General features: G+C 43.6%; 1 protein-coding gene across 4 annotated transcripts in view; it reads right to left on the bottom strand.

The window, feature by feature from the left end:
• RNASE1 (ribonuclease A family member 1, pancreatic) overlaps positions 1 to 25,501 on the bottom strand; it is a 145,385-nt gene extending 119,884 nt beyond the window's left edge. For all 4 annotated transcript variants that reach the window (XR_008843159.1, XR_008843160.1, XR_008843161.1 and 1 more), the window contains exon 1: positions 25,254 to 25,501. The gene's annotated coding sequence lies outside the window, so the exon portion shown is untranslated. The remainder of the gene's footprint in view (positions 1 to 25,253) is intronic.
• Positions 25,502 to 26,673: the final 1,172 nt, after the last annotated feature.

Raw genomic sequence — 26,673 nt, 5'->3', positions numbered from 1 at the left:
ACCACTTATTAAGGTTACAAATGTAACAAATCTAATATGGGAAGATGAGCACATGAGTGTCATTACTTGTTGTGGAGGTTGTAAGAAAAAAAAAGTGTCTATTTTTTTTTTTTTTTACCAGAAACAACACTACTCCTGTCCATGGGCACTGTGCGGTATTGCAGCTCATCATTCAAGTCAATGGAGTTGAGCTGCAATCATGGACACAGCCTATATGTCTTTACCTATTGATAAGATTATGGATAGGGGTGAGAGGTACAGAAGGAGATCAAGGTTATCTATGTTTAAGGAAGAGTGGAGTCAGTGGTTCTTTCCAGACACGTTATGGCCATCAACGTTCCTGTCTACCTCTGTGCATTCTTTGATAAAGACTTTGGAGTGGGTGTAGATGCACAGGTGAAAATAGCCCAAGGGGACTGTAAGTTCCTATAAACTTGGTCCTGAAAAGTTGACTTCTTTTTAAGCATAATGGCCAGCCATCTATGGTTGGGTTATTGGGTTGTCCACAAGTGGTAAGAGACTACCGAGCTTTTCAGGTATGCTCACTCTTTCTGTTAGTTTGTTGGGCTCTGTAGTTTACTGCCCTCTAGTGGTAGTAATAGGTTAAGAGTTCCCAGACATTTCAAAGGTTTCTAGTGGAACTTCTTTTACCTGGCACCTGAATTAGGCTGCTGGTCAGGACCATTACAGTGCATGGCTAGCATGTCATCTCTCCATTCAGATCTGCATCCCATGATAGGAAACTGCTGCTTACCCGTACTTTAAGCAAGTCTGTCCATCATCCTTCAAAGCAGAATAGGATCAGGGGGTAACACTAGGCTTAACATAACATACTGTACGGGATAACTCATACTGCCAGTAACCACATGAAACTGCATTAAACACCTGTTCTAGCTTTTGTACCGCAATTCTGTGTATAAAGTTTTCTTGCTCAGCAAAAGTTGCCCATTTCTAACGCAACTCCTTGAGTCCTGGTGATGCGGCTTTTGTCCACACATCACCAACATTAAGGGCACCATTAAAATGCCATGAGCCAGGATACTGTCACCAGGATGTGCCCCGGATGAACCTCTACCAACACCAGTGTGCCCCCCCCCCCCCATTACCTCTGCTCACACTCTCCGCTGGGTCCCTGCAGATAAATATGGACTCTTTCATCATCTAGCAAAGTTTGATAACAGATTAGAAAAATATGATACATTGAAATGGTGACTGGATGATGTATCTAAAGGGTGTCTGAGCCCCATTAACCAGTGCTTTGCTGGTTGCTGTAGATGGGGATAAATGTACTTTGCAATGTTACTTGTCATAAAAAAAAAAAAAAAAAAAAGTTGCAAAGTCCTGAGGCAATATTTGTACATCATAAGAGTACTAAGTGTTTTGATGAGGGGTTAAAATGCACTTCCCAGAAGCAGAAAGCATTTCTCACACCCTGCTGGGTAATGTCAGCATTTAAAAAATGGTTTTTAAATGGGACGCTTTTCTTTACGACTCAGCAGGCAGGCACAGAAAAGCAGACATAGAACCCTGGAGGTAGAGAAAGGAGAAGAGGATGGTGGGTTATTGTGTTTGGGAATTAACACTCACGATGCTGTATCATATTAAGAATCAAAAATGTTCTCTTAAATTATACATTACAACCAGAGGAAATAATAATGAAACAAGGCAGAATATGAAATGCTTCTAGGAGTGAATAGTTCTATAGGACACACCAAAACTTACAGAAGCACACTGCTAAGACATATGTAAACATTAAGTATATAGATTTTTTATATTGCATTACTGCTATATTTAATATACAAATACATTTGAGGTTCTTAGCACACACTTTTTAGCCAAATTATTTGAGCTCATCTGCCCCAACAAAGTGACTTCACCAGATGAGAATATACTTAAAGGGGTATTCCGGCCTTAGACATCTTATCCCCTATCCATAGGGGATAAGATGTCTGATTGCAGGGGTCCCACCAATGGGACCCCCTGCTATCTCCGTCAGCATCCGGCATCCTGTGCCAGGTGCTGCTCCCGAGACGGAGACGTGACATCATGCCACGCCTCCTTGTGATATCACCCCCTCATGTCCTCCTGCACACCCCCTCCATTCATATCTATAGGAAGGGGGCATGACAGCCGACATGCCCGCTCCCATAGACATGAATGAAGGGGGCGTGGTGTGACATCAAAAGGGGGTGTGACGTCATGTCTCCAACTCTGGTGCAGCACCCGGAACAGAATGCTGGGTGCTGCATGGAGATAGCAGGGGTCTCAGCAGCGGGACCCCCCGTGATCACACATTTTATCCCCTATCCTTTTGATAGGGGATAAGATGTCTAAGGCCAGAATACCCCTTTAACACATTTACAAGAGGTGAAGGGGCCACATAGCAAAGATTAACATAGGGCTGGTTAATGTTATCACACTTCTAAAACACCTCCCCAAAGATGACCTCTTTGAGAAGTCCACCCCCTTAATCCACCTTATCAGGACCAGATTTTGTATAATTGATTTGTTAGTCCACTATACATAGTGTCGACAACCTCCATAGTAGATCACTGTTAAAAAAAAAATTTGGGCACTGTCAGAAACAAACATATTTGGAATTTAGCAATAATCTTTGCAATACACATCAACAAAAATGTTAACCTATTTTGATGCTAAGTCGGGTCTTATAAATAATGCAACTAAGAGGCCTTGTTCCAAGATGGACACGCAAGACCGTGCTCCAGGCTGGTCAATCATCCTGCTTAGAATGCATGGCACAGGGCCCTGCTGGACCTGCAAGGAGGAGAAAGAAGTTCCCCCGCAATATGTGCTGGCAAGTGTCACGCTTACCAAAGGGAACACCACATAGTTACATAGTTAGTACGGTCGAAAAAAGACATATGTCCATCAAGTTCAACCAGGGAATTGAAGGGTCGGGGTGTGGCGCGATATTGGGGAAGGGATGGGATTTTATATTTCTTCATAAGCATTAATGTTATTTTGTTCCAGGAATGTATCTAATCCTGTTTTAAAGCTGTTTATTTTTCCTGCTGTGACCAGTTCCTGAGGTAGACTGTTCCATAAGTTCACAGTTCTCATGGTAAAGAAGGCGTGTCGCCCCTTGAGACTAAACTTTTTCTTCTCCAGACGGAGGGAGTGCCTCCTCCTTCTCCTCAGTGAACTGCAAGTGAGCACCGGAATGGAGAGCATACCAGAAGCAGGGCTGGTGCAAGGATTTTTTCCACCCTAGGCAAAAGTAAATTTGGCTCCCTCTTGACTCCGCCCATTGACACACCCCACCTTACTTCTGGGGTGACATACTGTAAAATTCCTCCTCCTCATGTAATTAGCTTACAAATGGAGTGACACACTGTAACAAACCTCCTCCTCATGTAATTAGCTCACAAATGGGGTGACAGACTGTAACAGACCTCCTCCTCATGCTGCTGGCTGAGCAAGTGGTTTGGATGCTGGTTGTCTAACTTTCAGCATTGTAGATACACAGACAGTTAGAATGTATTATTCGCCCACATAAGGCCAGTCTGAAACTAGGAGCAGGTTGCAAACTGTATATTAAGGGGGCTGGAAATGAATGAAGAAATAAAGATTGCAGTTTTAAAATGAGTGCAACATTTTGAACTCAAAGTAACTGCTTATATTTGTAAAAACAGATTTATTTATTTATTGTTTTTAATTCAAAAGTTCCAAATACTTTTAAGGCTATATTCACACTACATTTTGAGCACACAGGGAAAATTAAAAACCATCCACTGCTGTTTTCTCGCCGGACCCGTGCAGCATCTTAAGTATTTGAACAAGCCGACCAGAGTTAGCTAGTGACTCCGGTAGATTCATTCAAATGAATGGGATGCGGCACGGGTCGGGCGAAGATACGGCAACAAACAGTTTTTACATTTCCCTGCCAGATCCGGCAGCCGTATAGCATAACTTATGGTGTTAATGCACCCAAATAAAGGGAACCTGTCAACTAGCTTTGGGACATCAGCACATCTTTATGCATGAAAAATAAAGTGAGGTATATTCTCCTGATCAGTAGAATGTACCTGCACAGCAATCCCGGGATACAAGTCCAGCACTCTGCTCCCATTGAATAAAATGACAAATTTTAATGAAAAAGCAGTTTTGGGACACAGAACCTCAGCAGCACTAAGGCTAAGTTCCCACTTGTTTTTTTTTTTTTTTTCTGGCAGTTTTTGAGCCAAAGTCAGAAGTGGATCCATAACGTAGGAGAAGTATAATCCCTTCCTTTATATGTCCTATTCCTTTTGAATACACTTCTGGCTTTGGCTAAAAAACTGCAGTGGCAGTATTCCAAAACTGCCAAAAAAAAAAAGTGGAAACTTAGCCTTAAAAGGTTGTTTAGTGTCCCAAAACCAGATGACATGTTCTCTTTACCTATTCTCAGCACTTTTTTACTAATATACTAAACAAAGTAGATTGTATTGCCTCCCTTCAAAGGTCCCATAGCAGCATTTAGTTTTGCCTGCCAAATTTTGTACTGTATAAGCACAATGTATTTCTCCCCCAACATTTGCAAAAATACTAATAGACGGAGAAGGTTTTCTGGCAGAGCTCAGGCGAACAACACTTCCACATGATTTAACCACAGAAAATGTCAGCCTTAAATAAATGATAAACACCATTAAAGCAAACATGGGAGAGCACTGCATCTCATCAACATTATTCTGCCCTACATGGCCCGAGCCCCCTCCTCCCCCACCCTTCGCGCTCCATGACTGGCTCTGTCTAACATGGAATGGGTTGGGGGGGATACTTTTAAAGGTCAGAATCGCATTAAAGGTTCTGTGTCCAGAGAAAATAGCGTTCAGAGATTAAATAGAGGTAGAAAGAAAAGTTTAACCCCTTTTACCTCTGATGAAAATTCAAAGAGTTCTAAAGGTACCTTTCCAATGGAGAGGTGGTCGTTCTTTGATGCAGCTACAGGAGTAACAAAACACTACAATGAACATTTACCATAATAATAATTATGGAACTAAAACAAGTGACCTTTAGACAATTTCTAACAATGTGTGTTACAGAATCGATGCCGTAAAACAATGTGAAGTGATGTGACAGAAGTGAACCTTAGTGAAGAGGCAGGAGTTTGGCATTCTGTATACCAGATGTAAATATAAAGTGAGAATGTAACGTGAATGGCTACTACAGCTTTAAATGGGTTTGGAAACTCTCTTTTAGTTAGGAGGGTCCTCCAAGAATAAGATGGTCATAGGGTGTCCTTCTGCTGAGACCATCAGTAATTACTTTTACAGTAAACCTTCTCCAGATCTCCAATCCACCACTTTGGGAAGACCATGTCCTTATTCAGATCAGATTTTGTGTGACGGATTTTCCGTGCACCATACATTATGCATAGTGCCCATTTTCCTTAGAAATAGGCACTATGAAGACTATTAAGAAAACTTTTCAACAGAATTTTGGGAGGTCTTCTCCAAGAAATTTCACTGTAGGCCTTTTAAAAATGTTCCTACCATTCCTTTTCTTGTTGTCTTTCTGCCCTCTCGGTTGTACAGATCTGAGTATGGATATGAGAAAGGCATGCAAGTCTTCAGGGAGAGCAGATCACAAAGGCTGTACAATGGAAATCACACGTTTACCTGTATCTGTGTCTGTAAGCACAAGTATGAAATGTTAACAGGAATGAAGTTGTGTTGACATATGTTGACTCATGAAGTCAGCTTAAATGTGATAGAAAAAGAAAAATATTCAGCTCACCTCCTCAGTCGTGTGCTCGGATCTTTATCTGGCCTTGTGATGTGCATGAACACTGAAGAGCAGAAAGAAGCTTGATCCAGCAGTACCAAAAAATACCAGTCTTTCTTGGAAAAAAAAAGTGCTGAATAACAATTAGACATCACGCCCCGGATGAAGCAGTAGCAAAACCTTGGGTTCAGTGTGTGGCTACTCAGGTATACTCCGTCCCACTGTGGCACTATACTTTTTTACATACTAATTTTGTATTGATATTCTTTTACATATATGGAGTATTTACTATATTGTAATGTTATGTGTAGTATGGGCTTAGTCCCAAATATTAGGGATTGTTCATAACATGCCTTCCCTTGCACTGTATCATATGTGAATCTTTACTGTGTCTCTAGCCACAGCTTTTTAGTCTGGTCCATGGTGACTATTTGCATTACTATATTTTCTATCTTCTTTACACCTTGTGGGCTTTTTAATGTTTTTTGTATTCAATAAAGATCATTTTTGATCTATTTACGCATTCTCCTCTTTTGTTTACTAACAATCAGACAAGACAGACACAATTTGAACATATGCACTCTGTTGGTCATGAAAGAGACTGAATGTCTTGCAGCATGGTGGTGTAAGTTCTTGTATGAGACACATTTTTAAATATTTTTATTTTGTGGGTGAATCCTGCAACAAGTGTTCAGTTCCCTTATCACCAATATTGATAGATAATATAGGAAAACGAACCGGCACCTTTTGCATTAAAGGGGTACTCCGCCCCTAGACATCTTATCCCCCATCCAAAGGATAGGGGATAAGATGTCAGACCGCCGCGGTCCCGCTGCTGGGGAGCCCCGAGATCCCCACTGCGGCACTGCGCTATCATTACAGCACAGAGCGAGTTCGCTCTGCACGTAATGACAGGCAATGCAGGGGCCGGAGCATCGTGATGTCACGGCCCACCCCTTTCAATACAAGTCTATGGGAGGGGGCATGGCGGTCGTCACGCCCCCTGCCATAGACTTGCAATAAGGGGACGGGCCGTGATGTCATGAGGGGCGGAGCCATGATGTCACGCTGCTCCGTCCCCTGTATCGCCCGTCATTACGCGCAGAGCGAACTCGCTCTGTGCTGTAATGATAGCGTGGTGCCGCAGCGGGGATCCCGGGGATCCCCAGCAGCGGGACCGCGGCGATCTGACATCTTATCCCCTATCCTTTGGATAGGGGATAAGATGTCTAGGGGCGGAGTACCCCTTTAAACGATTACAAAGAGAATAAGTGAATCAATATATACTGCTCACTGTAACAGACCGTTTCAGCAGAAAAGGGATTAAAATCCATTTAGGCGAATGCCCCTTTCTGAGAGACAGGCACAGCTACTGCAGAACACCAAACTCCCGAACTGGATACAAAATAGCACTCCAAACTGGAACCTCATGAATAGCTGCTAGGGGACGAACAGGAAAAGCTCCCAAGCGGCTTACACTCCTGGCAGTCAGTCCCTATCAGCATACAGTGAGTCCCCCCAAGAACGAGACAAGGCTCCGTGTTGAGGGTCAAGCAGTGGTCTGATTTTAATGGGGCTACCTGCCCGGTATTTATGCAGTTCTCCACCAGGTGGACACTCCCCTAGGGGACCTGATGGAATACTGTAAAACATAGTGGACAGTAGCCAATTGCAGTGGCTTCAACATAAGCCCTTCCCACTTTACCCATACCTCCCTCCTCTCTATCCCCCAGACAACTGGGAAGAAATCCAATTATCTCCCAGGACGAAGAAATCCAATTACCTCCCAGGGATAGAGGCAGACTCCATTGAGCACATGGTTGCAAAAAGACATAAAACTACACAATGCCACAATTACTACATAAAACATATACATGCAACATATCCCCAGATAGCTTAGGTCTGAGTGCACATTATCAAATGGTGCTCAGACAACACACATACAGTTCAATTGCCATGGAGCTAAAGTCTTTCCCATAGTCTTTAATTATATGAATGGGCTCCATGACATAGCTATCTGGGGTATCACTGCTCACGCAGGGCAAGTACCGAATGACCCCACTGTATTTAAAGGGCCAGAATGAGTGACATACACTCTGGTATGGCTGAATACTGTTTTAAAGGGCCCAATCTCCCAGGGCCATAGTCCAAAGGCAGCAGATGGGCAACCAGGCTTCTCCAATGCAATGTGGCGAGATTGGTCTCGTCACACTCACCTTGAGCGTATATAGTATACGCATATCTCCCTTACAATGAAGGGTACAGCGGGATGGGATCCACCGTGCTGCTGCCGTAGGGTAGCGGTGTGCCACCGCAGAGAAGCCAGAGATATATAAATAAAAAGTCCCTGTTACGCCGAGCGCTCCAGGTCCCCGCTCCTCCCCGGAGCGCTCGCTCCTCTCTCGCTACCGCAGCGCTCCGGGCAGCTCCACTGACCCGGTGCGCTGCGATACCGTCTCCAGCCGGGATGCGATTCGCGATGCGGGTAGCGCCCGCTCGCGATGCGCATCCCGGCTCCCGTACCTGACTCGCTCTCCGTCTGTCCTGTCCCGGCGCGCGCGGCCCCGCTCCCTAGGGCGCGCGCGCGCCGGGTCTCTGCGATTTAAAGGGCCACTGCGCCGCTGATTGGCGCAGTGGTTCCAATTAGTGTGTTCACCTGTGCACTCCCTATTTATACCTCACTTCCCCTTCACTCCCTCGCCGGATCTTGTTGCCATTGTGCCAGTGAAAGCGTTTCCTTGTGTGTTCCTAGCCTGTGTTCCAGACCTCCTGCCGTTGCCCCCGACTACGATCCTTGCTGCCTGCCCCGACCTTCTGCTACGTCCGACCTTGCTTCTGTCTACTCCCTTGTACCGCGCCTATCTTCAGCAGTCAAAGAGGTTGAGCCGTTGCTAGTGGATACGACCTGGTCACTACCGCCGCAGCAAGACCATCCCGCTTTGCGGCGGGCTCTGGTGAAAACCAGTAGTGACTTAGAACCGATCCACTAGCACGGTCCACGCCAATCCCTCTCTGGCACAGAGGATCCACTACCTGCCAGCCGGCATCGTGACAGTCCCCTGATAGGCACTGCACTCAGCGTGGACAATAAGGAGAATCTTTGGTATAGTTTCAAAACTTTATTTCACCAATAACGCGTTTTGGATACTGGACTCCTCGTCAGATTGGCATCGCAAGGGACTTTTTATTCGTATATCTCTGTCTTATTACCAATATTGACTTCTATAGGAAAGCTTTCTAGTCATGTTCTGTGACCTGTGCAGAAAGCACTCACAGGAAAGAGGAGTCTGAGTTCTTATCCCATATTTTCTATAAAGAGGTTTCTAACTTTATATCCTCCCTGTGATGACACTGCTAAAAAAAAAAAATCTGCAGAACAGGGAGTCTCATTGTATTGTTAGGCTTAGTGGCCAGTCTGAAAGTGCATGATTTCAGGAATAATTAATAAAACTAAAAGTAAAATGAAAAATTTGAAGAAAAAAATATGATTTAAACAATAGGGCATTTTCTGATAACATGTTTCCTTTAGATGGCCCAGGGAAGATTTCTATTGCTTTAGAGACTTTCAAAGGGGTACTCCGGTGGAAAACAAATGTTTTCAAATCAACTGCTATCAGAAAGTTAAACAGATTTGTAAATTACTTCTATTTAAAAATCTGAATCCTTCCAGTACTTATCAGCTGCTGTATGCTCCACAGGAAAAGTCTGACCACAGTGCTCTCTGCTGCCACCTCTGTCCATGTCAGGAACTGTCCAGAACAGGAGAGGTTTGCTATGGGAATTTGCTTATACTCTTGACAGTTCCTGACACTGACAGAGGTCTCAGCAGATAGCACTGTGGTCAGACTGGAAAGAACTACACAACTTTCTCTGTAACATATAGCAGCTGATAAGCACTGAAAGGGTTAATATTGTTAAATAGAAGTAATTTACAAATCTGTAAAACTTTCTAGCACCAGAGTACCCCTTTAAGTTACACCCATACTGCTCCTACTTTTATCTATTTTTTAGAAGTATGAGTAAGCACAAAAGAGGTACGGTAATAGATATCTGGTACCCCTAACCAGGATACAATAAAATATCCCTTGGTGTGTATAAATAAATAATTATCATATAGGAGAAACCACAAATTAGGCAAGATATTTTGAAATATAATTTACTGAATAAATATCATTAAAGTGCCCAAAAAAAGAATACAACCAAGAATTGTCCATAGAAAGTGATGGGGAGGGGGATAGGGTACAGGTGAATTTCTACACTGAAGTGACTCCTATTCTAAGTGTGGATAGGGGAGCAAGGAAGTGAGACTTACTTATCAAGTGTTACTATCATTTTTGTACATCACGTTCCTTGCTCCCCCATCCACTCTTAGAATAGGAGTCACCATCCTAGATAGGTAGGGACTCCAGTGTATAAATTCACCTGTACCCTATCCCCCTCCCCATCACTTTCTATGTACAATTCTTTGTTGTATTCTTTTTTTTTGGGCACTTTAGTTATATTTTTTCAGTAAATTATATTTCTAAATATTTTAGAAGAGTCAGAATAGAAGGGACAGGTTTGGTATTTCACCAATAAAAGTGATATGACATGAGCAGACTGATAACACGGCCTTATGGTCAATGCGAGGTGATTTGTTGTCTATGATATGTAGAGTTTTCATTATCCTAATTAGTCATCGCTGCTAAATGCCATTCGGAAACATCTAGTAATGCGGCTTGTAAAATCCAGCAGATTATGTTGGCAAATATGATCCTAGTTGTCAGAATAAGTTTAGCCCTTACTATTGTCTCATCTGTATTCCCATTCACATATACCCTAGTTCCAAGCCAAAGGTAATTCCATGGAGAAGAGCGATACAAATTGTAACTGGCTGTGCGTGTCCCTGGCACCTGTTTGGTCATTTCTAAGCCAAGTGGTTTTTGTGTTAAATTACCGTGTTGATTTTCTAATACACTGAACAAATCCATGACTACATTTACCTAAAGGTTCAGAACTTTTCATACTTCCCTGAACATCTATGTAAATAATGTGATTGAAATGGATGTTTGGCGCAATGGTCGAAATGTCTACTTATGACCTGTATACTACCACACAAAAAGATATATAGAACATAGAATAAAAAGTTCAATAAGTAACTTCCTTTTCACCACTGTTTCTGGAAAACCCTGTGTTGGAGAGGTTATCCCATCAGAACAACCACTGTCATACTTGCCAACATCTACAAACCCAATTCAAAATATTTAAAGGAGAACTCCAGAATATAAAAATTGTCCCCCATACTGCCGGCAGTAAAAAAAATTAAGATGTACATACCTTCCTCCTCTCCCCCGGGGCCCTCGGTAACTGGTTCCGGTCTTCGCCGCGATCCTCTTCCTGGTTGCTGGTGGTCGGCGAGTCATACTGCACTCAGCCAATCACCGGCCGCAGTTGTGGTGTCCCGATACCGTATTTCATACGTTACCTTTGTAGAGGTCCCCATAGTCAGAGTCCCTAGGAACGTCGGGGTCCCTCTTCTATAGTTATCCCCTTGTCACCCCTCAGTTAGTCTATGACTGTATAGAAGTTTTATAAATATAAGTATAGATATATGTATATATTTAGTTGCCTACCTATTCAGCGTAGCAGGACCTGCGGGTCACGTGATTAGGTTAGAACTCTATGGTTTTGCTACAGGACCTTTGGAGGTTCCCATGACGTGTTCACCCACAATGCAATGTAACGGTGAGTGACAGTTGTTATGGACCAATCCAAAACGGCCAGCCCCTGCCCATATAAGGGACCTGCGCCATCTTGATCGCTCTCTTAGGTTGCTGATTCTGTAATGCCATCACTCACTTTATCATAAAATGTACGGCGCAACCAAAAAAAATACTATTTGTGTGGGGAAATTAAAAAGAAAACCGCAATTTTGCAAATTTTGGAAGGTTTTGTTTTCACGCCGTACAATTTATGGTAAAAATGACATGTGTTCTTTATTCTTTGGGTCAATACAATTAAAATGATACCCATGATTATACACTTTTCTATTACTGTTGCGCTTAAAAAAAAATCGCAAACTTTTTAACCAAATTAGTACGTTTAAAATCTCCCTATTTTGAAGACCTATAACTTTTTCATTTTTCCGTATAAGCGGTGGTATGAGGGCTCATTTTTTGCGCCGTGATCTGTACTTTTTATTAATACCATATTTGCTTATACAAAACTTTTATTACATTTTTTATAAATTTTTTGGGGAATAAAATGTTATAACAAAGCAGCTATTTTGGACTTTTTTTTTACGTTCACGCCGTTCACCGTACGGGATCATTTACATTTTATTTTAATAGATCGGATATTTACGCACGCAGCAATACCAAATATGTATATAAAATAATTTTTTTTACACTTTTTGGGGGTAAAATAGGGAAAATGGGACAATTTACGTTTTTATTGGGGGAGGGGGTTTTTAAATTTTTTTTTACTTTTTTACTTTTATTTTTACGCTTTAATAGTCCACATAGGGAATAGTCCTGTTCAGTGCTATGTATAGGACACAGCACTGATCAGGGTTATCGGTAATCTTCTGCTCTGGTCTGCGGGAAGGCAGACCAGAGCAGAAGACTCCCGGAAGGAAGCAGAGCCAGGTGAGGGGACCTCCGTCTGCCGTGCAGGATGACCGGATCGTTGCGGCAGCGCTGCGGGCGATTCGATCATCCTGTTAAGTGACCGCGATGCTGCAGATGCCGTGATCGGTATTGATCACGGCATCTGAGGAGTTAATGGCGGACATCCGCGGGATCGGGTGTGTCCGCCATTACCGGCGGGTCCCTGGCGGCGATCCAAAGCCAGGACCTGCCGCGCATGATGCCGGCATCGCTCCGATGCCCGCGGTTATGCTCAGGACGTAAATGTACGTCCTGGTGCGTTAAGTACCACATCACCAGGACGTGCATTTATGCCCTGCGTTGTTAAGGGGTTAAAGGGGTATTCCAGTCAAAACCTTTTTTTATAAATATCAACTAGCTCCGGAAAGTTAAACAGATCTGTAAATTACTTCTATTAAAAAATCTTAATCCTTCCAATAGTTATCAGCTTCTGAAGTTTTCTGTCTAACTGCTCAATGATGATGTCACGTCCCGAGAGCTGTGCATGATGGGAGAATATCCCCATAGGAGCTGCACAGCTCCCGGGACGTGAGTCATCAGAGAGCAGTTAGACAGAAAACAACAACTCAACTTCAGAAGCTAATAACTATTGGAAGGGTTAAGATTTTTTAATAGAAGTAATTTACAAATCTGTTTAACTTTCCGGAGCCAGTTGATATATAAAAAAAAGTTTTGGCCTGGAATACCCCTTTAACTTGTTTTGCTTTATTGCTCGCCCCACAAGAACACCCCTAAAACACTTGCTCTATGGGAAGGGTTTGCATAATCTCTGCCCTTTTTGAGACTTTGTTCACTGAATTGTACCTACATGAATTTGGACTGTTAGCAAGTATGCCTTTGGGCATATGTCCTATGAACATAATAAAGGGGCCCCCACCTTGGAAAGTTTCCTATACAAGTAGAGACTACTAAGAGAACTATCAAACAGCAGCCTCATTCCTTCTGACCGTAGTCATTCATGTATTTAAATGGACCGTCATGCAATACTACAAATGGGCGGCTGTTTGCTCAGGGCTTTAGGAGCTACAGCTTTCTGATTAAAGTCGTTGTTTGCAGAAGAGTCATTAGCAATAGTACATTAGTTAAAGTTGATTTGAAAAAAAATAAAGTATTACCTCCACACCAGTATGACATATTACCACAGTATTAAATAATAACATCATTCTGTTATAAACCGCATTACAACTCATGACATATGTATATATCATGTGTGCGCATGGTTACTATAAAACCAGCTCAGGAGCTAATCTCGCTTCATACCCCGTCGCCTGCTATCGGCTGCTGACATTCACTGATAATGACGGACATCAGAGATCATGTCCTTCATGAAACCTTTTGGATGCCATATACCAAGGCATTTAAATGGGCACTATCATTAAAACTTATGGTAAATAAATAATCTTTCTAATGTACTTTGTTTTAAAAAAAAATTTGTTTTATTTGTGTTTAAAAGAGCTGCCACTAGGTGTCTCCCTAATAGTCCAGAGCACATTTCCCTCTATCTTTTGGGTGTCCTGGACTCCTGCTGGCCTAGCAGAAGTCCAAAATCAGGAAATGCTGAGGTGTGTGTGTGTGTGTGCAGCCTTATCCAATAATAGCTCATCTCACACGCTGAACTGCTCTGGGCTGTGTGTAGCAGAGTGAGGGAGGAAGTTCTCCCCTATATGGCTTCAGATTATGTCACGCCTGCTGGGGAACGCCCCTTCCCAGTCTGTGAATCTGACTGAGACTGAGCAGAAAATACAGAGCAATATCAAGGTAGAAAACTAAAAAAAACAATAAAAATAAAGGCAGGGGGTGGTTTATCATGATGGAGGCAGTGAACTGGGAGGATTGTAAAATTTAACAAGATCATGGCAGGTTCTCTTTAAAAAAGCAAAGGGGTCCGATCAAGACCACTGAGGCACAAAGTGTAGCCCCCATCAGCTAATAAAGCAGCTGGATGCCTTCTGAAGTTCTCTGTGCCAGTCATATCGGATCTGCTAATATAGTCTGCCTCCTGTTTAAAACACATACAGGAGCAGGGGTTCCTGTATACTGCTGGACTCCCTGTTGCTTACAATACTAAGTACATTACATTCTTCGGTTTGCAAAATGTTTCACTCTTAAGAATTTTGGGCTCAAGGCAACCATAACATAAATGTTCAGAATGCCGAAGTGCTGGCCCGGAGATCGTGTGGTGTCAGAGCAGCTGGACCCGCCACTATCAGACATCTTACCCTCTATCCTTAAGATGACTTAGGGCGGAGTACCCCTTTAAGAGAGTGGCTCCTGCTTTGACGGATTCAACCCATGGAGATAAAGTGAAATGTTTTGCACAGAACATGCTGAGGATTTTCAAGCTTTTTAAGAAATATGACAGCGCAAAATAGGAAATAGACGTCTATTTTTAACCAGTAAACCACATCGTCTTCATGTGAACTCTTTGAACACCTTCACCAGATGTAGTTTACTAAGGCAGATCTTACGTATTGCATTTAGCCCACAAGAAAGAGACAGACATAGGTCTGGTTCACATGGGGCAGCTTGTTCTGCTTTTGATCTATTTTTATTCATGGTGGATCATAAAAGGATTTAAAAGTTTACAGCATTGTGCACTCGCCTATATGTAAGAATCCCATGTGGTGGTATACAGGATTCCTACAGGTCCATTGCCCTGATGCGGCACTTTGTTCTCTGCTATAAATGATAACAGGCTTACAATAGATCATGGCATCATTTTTCGTCTCTTGGAGTCTGTATGACTCAGTTGAGGAGATGTACTATTTCAAGTGTGCAACTGGTCAGCCATTTGCCCGTTTAATGCAGCCCCAACACATAACTTTAATTATTTATTTATTTAATTAAACAATATTTTATTAACTTTTTTTGCAAAGGTCCACAACTTGGTTGTAGATATAAGGAGAAAGCATCTAATACTCACAGTCACATTAAGTGTTACCATCACTGGAATAAGTGGTCTTTCCATTTAAAAAAAATAAAAATAAAAATAGGGAAAAGCGCAACAATTAAAGGGGTACTCCGGTGCTTAGACATCTTATCCCCTATCCAAAGGATAGGGGATAAGATGCCTGATCACGGGAGTCCCGCTGCTGGGGACCCCCGTGATCTTGCACATGGCACCCCGTTTGTAATCAGTCCCCGGAGCGTGTTTGCTCCGGGACTGATTACTGGCGACTACAGGGTGGGCAGCGTGTGACGTCACGCCCCCGCCCCCGTGTGATGTCATGCTCCGCCCCTCAATGCAAGCCTACGGGAGGGGGCGTGACAGGGGATAGGGTATAAGATGTCTAAGCACCGGAGTACCCCTTTAAAGGGAGGGGTTAGTAAAAAAAAGAGTCTTTTACCTTCCTCGTTCTTGCGCCTCTACCGATTTAACAGAGCACCACTTTCTGCTTTTCGGCACTTCCAAGTTTGGTGATGTGACATGACATGTCCGCTTTTTTGAGCGGCTGCAAATTGGCTGCGCGGATGTGTGACATCACATCCCCAAGCCAAACAAAGCAGAGTTAAACCGGAAGAGGCGTGCGAACGAGAAAGGTAAAATACTGTTCTTACTTATCCCCTTTCTGATGAGATTTTAAAGTAAAGTCTGTTGTCAAACTACCCCTGGTGTGGTGCTGTGCGGCGCCCCACCCCATCAGCCCAACCCTATATAAGTAGTAGTTAGCTACACAAGGGCCATTTCTTTCCTAGCAGCCTCCCAGTCTGACTGGGAGCGCATGGTAAGTGAGCTTTAACACCCTGTTATCACTGGTGTGGTGCTGTGTGGCGTCCGTTGCTGCCGTGGCGCCGTGTCTGTGGGGAGGTGCAACCCATGGACTGGTTTGAGTGGCATTGGGGCCGTTCTGCCAGTGGGTCGTCCCCCTGTGGACACTGGTGTCGCGGCGGTGGTGGTCGCTGCCCAGGGCTACGCCATTTTATGCTAGGGACTTTAGGGACCCACTCAAATTAGGTGGCCTTGACGTGGCCAGTGGGCTTGTACCTTTTGATCAAAATGTATACTAACAACCTGTTAGTTTTTGAATTTATGCTGAGAAGCAATTAGATCAAAATACAATATGTAGATGTGCGACCATGTCTGTTTCTTCTACCTGAACTACCCCTTTAAGACCACACCAGTTTATCAGCCCATGTTCACATGGCAGAATCTTCTAGCAGAATCTGGCAGAAAAATTCTGCTTGGGAAATTCCGTTGCAGCAGAGTCCCATTGTTTTCAAGGAGATTCTATTGCACCATGCACATGGCGTAAGATCCACAGTGGAAACCTCTGCCAGAGAAATCCCGCCAATGGAGACAATGCATTTCCTAGCAGTCCTAGCACCCACTGTTTGCAGAAAGTACGCCAGAAATTTTTCGGACCAAACATTCTGCAAAAATTCCCCTTTTTGAACATAACCTTACAATGCACACGTTTAGGGAACACTCGCAAATATCAAATAGTGCAACATAAAGTGTTAATGTAATATCAGCCAAATGTTGCATAGGGGAAACAAAGACATTGGGGTTGATTTACTAAGAGTAGAGTGGAGCTTTATGTGTGGTTTTTTTTCCCCGACACACCCCTTTTGTCAGGCCACGTCCTTTTTTGTCGGAGACACGCCCCTTTTCCCGGGCAGCCACAGCCCTTTTTCTTGGAAAAATGGAGTGATGGTCGGGTTGGAAGTTTTTTTGGGGCGCAAAACAGCAGGTCTTGTGGGTTGTTTCATGAATGCAGTGGTTTAGTTCCTACATAAAGTGGTCATAGGAAGGAAAACAAGTAAACCGGTAACAAGGTCATGGGTGCCCAAGTTCACTGATGTGCGGAGCAAAGGTCAACTCACCTGGTCTGATCCCACAGAAGAGCTACTGTAGCATAAATTGTTGCTAAGATAGAATGTTTGGTAAGATAGAAAGATGTCAGAACACAAAGTGCATTAGAGCTTACTACTTATAGGGCTACTTAGCCAAAGTAAGGTCAGATTACCGATGCTGATCCCTGTCCCCTGCTGAAGGTGGATACTACGTGTATGTGATCATCAAAACTGGACCAAGAAGGTAGGCTGGTATAAGTCATGTTGTCCTGTATATCAAGTGGATAGCTGGGTGTACGTGCACCACTTACCTGGGGAAGAGATGGCACCATGATGCACTATGGGAAGACCACAAGCCAGCGGTAGCAGTGAGATGTTCTTGGCAACCTTGCCAAAAATTGGAAAGCTTGGGTTCTGGCACCAAATACCTAAACATTGATGTGAATCAAATATACTTCTATAAGCAAGAGTATTAATGTTGTGGAAAATACCCTAAAAAATCCACAAGGGATGTCCATAATCCCACGTGGGCCCCTACAGTCAAGGATCCATTCAATCTGACTAGTAAATAGTCATAGCGTATATTTGTATTTACATCCACATTACTTTTCACACTTCTTGCTAACCAAGGCAAAAATGCTGGAGCTTTTTCATTACAAAAATTTAAGGAAAAAATGTACCGATGTGCATTTCATGTAAATGTTCCCATAAAGTAAGATAGTCGTGAAATCACAAGTCATGATGGGACTAGATATCTTTTGCGGGGCCCTTAAACTATCAACCTTCCCGTTTGCTCATCATTGTCTTGTCTTAAAGTTTTAATTATGACAATGAATCTGAATTGCCCACATAAACTGAATGATCCTTTAGAAAATAACAGCAATAAACCTACAAAGGGATTATTACAGTGGGAGCGCTCTCCCTGTTATTGTTTTGTAAACTATATTCATGTCTTCTAGCATTTTTGAGAGAATATTTCATTGCCTGTTTATCATAAGCAGATGATAGGATTTCTCAGGAGAAATATACTGTGGATTAATATTTTACTCCTCCTGTAACCCACACTACTCTCAGGTACCTGCAGTACTCTGTGAACTGGCATAAAACAAAGCTATGGAGAGAAAAAAAAGAAAGGCAACAATAAAAAAAAAAATATATATATATATATATATATATATATATATATATATATTAGGGATCGACCGATTATCGGTATGGCCGATATTATCAGGCGATAATCACGATTTTGGGCATTATCGGTATCGGCAATTACCTTGCCGACAAGCCGATAATGCCCCGCCCCCCGCACCGCGACCGCCACCCCCTCGACCCGCCGCACCGCGTTGCACCCCCCACCGTGATGCTGGGCGGTATACCGGTATGGATTTTTGCCCATACCGCTATACTGGTCGGACCCCTCCCCCACCCTCCGAGTCAATAAAAAAATTTAACTTATCCGTAATGGGGGTGGTCCGGGCCATCCATCCTTCCTTCCTGTAGTGTCCAGCGGCATTCCGGGTGGAGGGTGAACCGGTCCGGGCTGTCCTTCTTCTCCGGCAGTCATCTTCTCCACTCCGGGCAGGCTCCGACCTAGTACGCTGCATAGACACTGCTACGCCATGACGTCAGGTGCGTTGCTGCGCACGGGCGTCACTGCGCAGCGGCGTCTATGCTGCGTTACTAGGTCGGAGCCTGCCCGGAGTGGAGAAGATGACCGCCGGAGAAGAAGGACAGCCCGGACCGGTTCACCCTCCACCCGGAATGCCGCCGGACACTACAGAAAGGAAGGATGGATGGCCCGGACCACCCTGACAGGTAGGGGGAGAGAAGCGGGGGGCGGCCTATGGCCCCGCAAAAGCCACTGCAGATCATTGATTTAAAGCGCCCGCTTTAAATCAATGATCTGCAGCGGTGTCGCAGGGGGTTAAATAGCCGATAACTTATACCGGAATATTGGTATAAGTTATCGGCTATCGGCCCTAACCTGCACCGATTATCGGTATCGGCCCTAAAAAAAACGATATCGGTCGATCACTTATATATATATATATATAAAGGGGTTTTCTGGTTTGGAAACCACATTTTTGTAAACTCAACTAGGATATTATGAAATAACAGTGGGGACCCTTGCTCAGGATCCTCGTATGTTGGCCATAGTGGAGAGCTCTGGAGGTCCTGTCTTCTCCTACATTACACAGGCAAGCCATTCATTTGAATGTGTGTAATGCTTAAAGGGGTTATCCAGGAAAAAAAACGTTTTTTTATATATCAACTGGATCCAGAAAGTTAAACAGATTTGTAAAAAATCTTAATCCTTTCAGTACTTCTGAGCTTCTGAAGTTAAGGTTGTTCTTTTCTGTCTAAGTGCTCTCTGATGACACCTGTCTTGGGAAACGCCCAGTTAAGAAGCAAATCCCCACAGCAAACCTCTTCTAAACTGGGCGGTTCCCAAAACACGTGTCATCAGAGAGCACTTAGACAGAAAAGAACAACCTTAACTTCAGAAGCTCATAAGTACTGAAAGGAATAGCATTTTTTAATAGAAGTAGTTTACAAATCTGTTTAACTTTCTGCAGCCAGTTGATATATATATATATATATATATATATATATATATATATATATATATATAAATGTTCCTGGATAACCCCTTTAATATCCTCTAGTGGTGCAGGGAAATAAAATACTCACTTTTGGGTTTTCACACAGATCACTGATCGCTGGTGGAGCCTTTGTGAGGAGATTAAAGGACTGTCAGACAACTCATTCAATGATGTTCTATCATTTCTCCAGTACATATATTGAATATTCTTTGAACACAGGTATACAAATAATGCCGATTCTATGACAAGTAATTTTTATATCAGTATTATAGGCCTACACAGTAAGTAATTCTTATATCAGTATTATAGGCCTACACGGTAAGTAATTTTTATATCAGTATTATAGGCCTACACGGTAAGTAATTTTTATATCAGTATTATAGGCCTACACGGTAAGTAATTCTTATATCAGTATTATAGGCCTACACGGTAAGTAATTCTTATATCAGTATCATAGGCCTACACGGTAAGTAATTCTTATATCAGTATTATAGGCCTACACGGTAAGTAATTCTTATATCAGTATCATAGGCCTACACGGTAAGTAATTCTTATATCAGTATTATAGGCCTACACGGTAAGTAATTCTTATATCAGTATTATAGGCCTACACGGTAAGTAATTCTTATATCAGTATTATAGGCCTACACGGTAAGTAATTCTTATATCAGTATTATAGGCCTACACGGTAAGTAATTCTTATATCAGTATTATAGGCCTACACGGTAAGTAATTCTTATATCAGTATTATAGGCCTACACGGTAAGTAATTCTTATATCAGTATTATAGGCCTACACGGTAAGTAATTCTTATATCAGTATTATAGGCCTACACGGTAAGTAATTCTTATATCAGTATTATAGGCCTACACGGTAAGTAATTCTTATATCAGTATTATAGGCCTACACGGTAAGTAATTCTTATATCAGTATTATAGGCCTACACGGTAAGTAATTCTTATATCAGTATTATAGGCCTACACGGTAAGTAATTCTTATATCAGTATTATAGGCCTACACGGTAAGTAATTCTTATATCAGTATTATAGGCCTACACGGTAAGTAATTCTTATATCAGTATTATAGGCCTACACGGTAAGTAATTCTTATATCAGTATTATAGGCCTACACGGTAAGTAATTTTTTTCAAAAACTGTAATAAAACTGAGATCCTTTCAATTTAAATTTACCCTTCTGCTTTTAAACAACTGCATTGGTGGGAATAAACAGTATACCACTGAATCCTGCTGAAGATCCATTAAAGGGGTACTCCGGCGCTAAGACATCTTATCCCCTATCCAAAGGATAGGGGATAGGATGCCTGATCGCGGGGGTCCCGCCGCTTGGGACCCCCGTGATCTTGCACGCAGCAGCCTGCTACAATCAGTCCCCAGAGCATGTTCGCTCCGGGTCTGATTACTGGTGATCACGGGCCCGGAGCATTGGGACATTGTGCTCCGCCCCTGTGTGATGCCACGCTCCGCCCCCTCAATGCAAGCCTATGGGAGAGGGCGTGACAGCTGTCACGCCCCCTCCCATAGGCTTGCATTGAGGGGGCGGAACGTGACGTCACATGGGGGCGAAGCCATGATGTCATAATGCTCCGGCCCCGTGATCGCCAGTAATAAGACCCGGAGCGAACATGCTCCGGGGACTAATTGTAACGGGGTGCTGCGTGCAAGATCACACGGGTCCCCAGCGGCGGGACCCCCGCGATCAGGCATCCTATCCCCTATCCTTTTGATAAGGGACAAGATGTCTTAGCGCCGGAGTACCTCTTTAACATTAGTTTGGAGATCTGGAGTGCAAAACTAAACTGTTTGGTGGAGCCCACAAAAGTAGCTGTCTGTAACTTTTCAAAAGAATTTCAAAATCTGAGGGTCACTTTAGGTTCAGGGCACTTTCATCCCACCCACAGGAAATTCTTGTTTAAATTCATTGCAACAGTATTTTGGTATTTAAAGGGGTACTCCAGCGGACACATTTGTTTTCAAATCAACTGGTGCTATAAAGTTATACAGATTTGTAAATTACTTCTATAAAAAAAAAAAAAATCCTAATCCTTCCGGTACTTATCAGCTGCTGTATGCTCCATAGGAAGTTGTGTAGTTCTTTCTAGTCTGACCACAGTGCTCTCTGCCACCACCTTGGCTTATGAATCTTGTGCCCCTTCAGTTTCAGAATGCAGGAAATGTACAGCTTTGCAGCGATACAGAAAATATCATTATATCTCAGGAATGGGTCTGGCTCCTCACACTCCGTGCAACCAGTTGTATTTGCTGGGGGAAGTTTCCATCAGCTACCAAATCCCTCCCGGCCTAGCCATTATAGGAGATGTGCAGTAAACCTGGACATTCATTTACTGAATAATTCAATGGGACAAACACTTGTTAGCCGCTTTGTGCTCTGGCTCATATAGATGGTTACTGGGCAAAAGACTCTCTTCTACCAAATCCAGGATAGGCATATAGACAGGGATCACAGTGTATAGTATGACAAAATGGGGGAACGGAATAAGCAATGGAAACAGAATGGAGACCAACATTATCATAAGCTTTGCATCTCTTGATATAACTTGATCATGGAGAAAAGGAGCCCTAATCCAAGCTCTTTATGGGGTCCAATGGATGATTGATGGATCTCACTCCAGCGTTTGACACTGTAGATTACCAACGGCTCCTCTCCATTGGTCTGAAGGACTCTGCTCTCTCCTGGTTTTCTTCCTACCTCTGACAGTTTCTTCAGTGTATCCTTTTCTGTCTCTACTTATCTTCTTCTTGCTGTCGGGGTTCCTCAGGGATCTGTTCTGGACCCTCACCTCTTTTCTCACTACACAGCCGGCATTCGATTACCTATCAACAGATTTGGTTTGCAGTACCATCCCTATGCGGATGACACTTAGCGCTTTAAATCCCTCTGTGATATCTTCCCTGCATTCCTACAAAACACCTGTTTGTCTTCTGTCCCAAACATCACATCCTCCAGGGCTCAAGTCCTGTAGGAACTCATGGGAACAGAGTTCCGGCACTTTTTCCACAACAGGAACGCAGTTCCCATTAGCAGGAATCCTGCAGGACCAGCCCTTAAAGAAGTACTCCGCCCCTAGACATCTTATCCTGGGGGTCCCGCCGCTGGGGACACCAGCGATCTTGGCTGCAGCACCCCAGACATCCAGTGCACAGAGTGAACTTCGCTCCGTGCCAGATGACTGGCGAAGGGGGGCAGACGCTTGTGACGTCACAGCCACGCCCTCTCAATGCAAGTCTATGGGAGTGGGCGTGACGGCTGTCATGCCCCCTCCTATAGACTTGCATTTAGGGGCTGTAGCCATCACATCACCACTGCAGCGCTCTAAACGAATGCCGGGTGCAGCAGGGAGAACGCAATCAGACATCTTGTCCCCATCCTTTGGATAGGGGATAAGATGGATAGGGGCGGAGTACCCTTTGAAGTGGAAATCTTCGGTGAGTTCCCACACTTTTTTTCATCCTCCCTATATCTTAAACAAAATCATTCTAAAACTGGACTTCTGTTGTTTCCTCCATCAACTAACCTACCTAAACCTGCCATTTCCATCTCTGTGTGTGGTACTAACATAACTACTGAGCAGCGTGATTGCTGTCTTGATGCTGTGCTAGACTCTGTCCTTCATTCCCCATGTCCATTTCTTTTCACAATCTTGTTACCTGCGCCTGAAAAACATCTCACTGTTGAAGCAGCTAAAACTCTTTTTGTCACTCTGATTCCTTCTCACCTTGACTATTGTAACTGTTTACTAATAGAACTTCCCTTCTCCAAGCTCCTCCCTCTCCAGTCCTCCCTACATGATGCAGCCAGACTCCTCTTCCTCTCCAGCCGTTACACCTATGCCTCCCCCCCTCCACATGCCAGTCACTACACTGGTTACCTGTTCAGTCAAGAATACAGTACAAAATCCTTACTCTCTCCACAGTGCTGCACCTCCCTACCTTTCCTACCATCCTACACGCGCTAAAACTAACATCTTCTATAATCCGAACCTCTCACTCCCGTCTCCAGGACTTTGCTCGTGCTGCACCAGTTCTCTGGAATGCGATACCTCAGACTTATACCCGACATCCACAGTTTCATATGAGCCCTAAAACACCATTTCAGGCCTGCTTATAACATTCCATAATAAATATCTCCTATTACCAATATAACCCCTCCCCCCCCCTCCCCACTGTCATTCAGCGGTGTCCCCCTATGCTCTATGTACTTTAGATATTCATTAAATTATTATTACTTGCTACTTCTTTGACACCTATGTTCTAAATATTGTAGAAAAGAAGAAAGAGGAGGAGCACATCCCTGTAAATGTTGCTTGAAGTGGTTTATTCTGGTAAACACTGAACAAGTTCCGACATCCCAACACCCCTAGACCAAGCAGAGCTGGAGCGCCAGGAGCTATTAACCTGAACGACCGCGCAGTTTCACGCTGACGTGCGTTTCCTCAGGTCCCCGGGGACCGGGGACCTGAGGAAACACACGTCAGCGTGAAACTGCGCGGTCGTTCAGTCCCTGGGGACCTGAGCAAACGCACGTCAGCGTGAAACTGCGCGGTCGTTCAGTCCCTGGGGACCTGAGCAAACGCACGTCAGCGTGAAACTGCCCGGTCGTTCAGTCCCTGGGGACCTGAGCAAACGCACGTCAGCGTGAAACTGCGCGGTCGTTCAGTCCCTGGGGACCTGAGCAAACGCACGTCAGCGTGAAACTGCGCGGTCGTTCAGTCCCTGGGGACCTGAGCAAACGCACGTCAGCGTGAAACTGCCCGGTCGTTCAGTCCCTGGGGACCTGAGCAAACGCACGTCAGCGTGAAACTGCGCGGTCGTTCAGGTGAATAGCTCCAGCCGCTCCAGCTCTGCTTGGTCTAGGGGTGTTGGGATGGTGGAACTTGTTCAGTGTTTACCGGAATAAACCACTTCAAGCAAGATTTACAGGGGTGTGCTCCTCCTCTTTCTTCTTTTCTACATATTGAAGTTTACTGCACCTGCTATACGTGAGCACCACGTTGCACCTTGCTCCATGTTTCATCTCCCCCCCACCGCCATATAGACACTCTCGCTGGCCACATCCACTTACCTCCCTTGCCTGCAGTGCCCAGTCCCAGCCTCTCTTTTTTGTTCAGTTCTAAATATTGTGTCTGGGCTGACTTATTTCTGGGAACAAACTGGGATGTCTTAGTAATTGACGCCTTCAGCTGCTGTATGCTTTCCAGTTAACTCAATCCAGTTGCATTGTGTTCTTACTTATGGTTATTAGTTCTGATTTCCAGTTCTATCAGGCTGTATAGATGCAGCCCCATGTAAGGTAGGATCCCATAGTATGAATAGGGTATGCAGACTAAACCCTATCCGTATGTTACTTCCAATTCACCCGTTTTACTGGAAAAACCATTCATTTATTAGCCACTACATATATGTGTAAAATTACAACCACATGCACTACACGGACCATGGAACCTTACCTACATATCATTGCTGTGTGCCTGTCTCTGGGTTTGTCTTTTCAATGTGAAGTTCTGTTCCTGTCTACTCCAGTTCCATTTCTCATTTCGGTCTAACTCCTGGTTGTGAGTCTAGTCCCTCCATCTCTGCTCCCACCTGTCGACATCCATCTAGTCCTGGTATAATTGTTGATTCTCATTCCGTCTGCCGACTCCCATCACTGTTTCTCCTTGCAGCTAAAAGCGAGATGCCTGCTGCCTTGAAAATCTCTATGCAATTAATAAAAAGAGAGACAAACATATGGAAATCATGAATATTCACCACAATTACAGGCAAAACACTACTGCCATTTCAAGCTTTTTTTTACCATCCACCTTACACTGTTCGTAATGGCCATTCCATATATATATTATCATATTACTAAAATCCTAAGTATTATCTGAAATGTAATGTGACAATACAAACAAAAAACATCACCTTTGAAGTGCAAGGAGATACCATTCAGAAGAGCGTCAGATCATAATAATATGTAATAACCAGACATAGGTCCAGATGCTCTGGGTTGTCATTATTTTAGAGCTTTTTTACACTTGTGTTAGACTGACATCTGGTGGACAGCTGTGGCATTACATGAATTCCAATGTTGAAATAAACAAATTCTGCCCAATATACTAGATCCAAAATCCAGTAACACATTCTGCATTATTTTGCATGCAAAAAAATGCAATCTTCTACTTTATCAAAGGTCCATCCTTGTTAAATCTCAACCTGGTGGGATAAAACTACTATCTTTTATTTTTCTTTTACAAAATGTTTTCTAAATATCCTGAATTGTAGCAGGAGCATTTACAGCGTAATAAGAACTGCACGCTTTTGGTACCAAACTCCATTTATCCCCTATAACATATCCCCTATCCATAGACTATCTCTGGAGGTCTTGCCACTGGGAGTCCTGTGATCCTGAGACCTACCTTAGTTTTCCATCGGAATGGGATGGTGGTCAGGTAAGTGCATTCTGGCTCAATTCATTGTCTATAGGACTGTTGGGGATCTTCAGCAGTACCATACACATTGAATACAGAGGCAATTCCATTTCAAAAGAAGACTCCTATTCCATAATTGCCCCATCTGTGTAGGGCCCCCTGTAGGTAGTTTTCCCCAGGGCTCGAGCCCTGCAGGAATGCCTGGGAACTGGATTCCTGCACTTTTTCAACAGCAGGAACACCATTCCCATTAGCAGGACCAGCCCTTGAGTGGAAATCTTGGATAAGTTCCCACACATTTTTTTTCCAGGACTTGACCCTTGGTTTGCCCACTTATTATAGGTAGTTTTCCGTTTTCCTCCTATATGTGGGTGTGGTTTATTGTGGGTGGGGTTTGTGGAGGTGTGGCTTGTAACAGAGCGGAATTTTTTTATTTATTTTCCCAATACATTCTCCT

This window comes from Hyla sarda, chromosome 4 (assembly GCF_029499605.1).
Source record: "Hyla sarda isolate aHylSar1 chromosome 4, aHylSar1.hap1, whole genome shotgun sequence".
Lineage (NCBI taxonomy): Eukaryota > Metazoa > Chordata > Amphibia > Anura > Hylidae > Hyla > Hyla sarda.
Note: the sequence above shows the minus strand (reverse complement) of the source record. Positions and strands in the feature narration are given on the sequence as shown.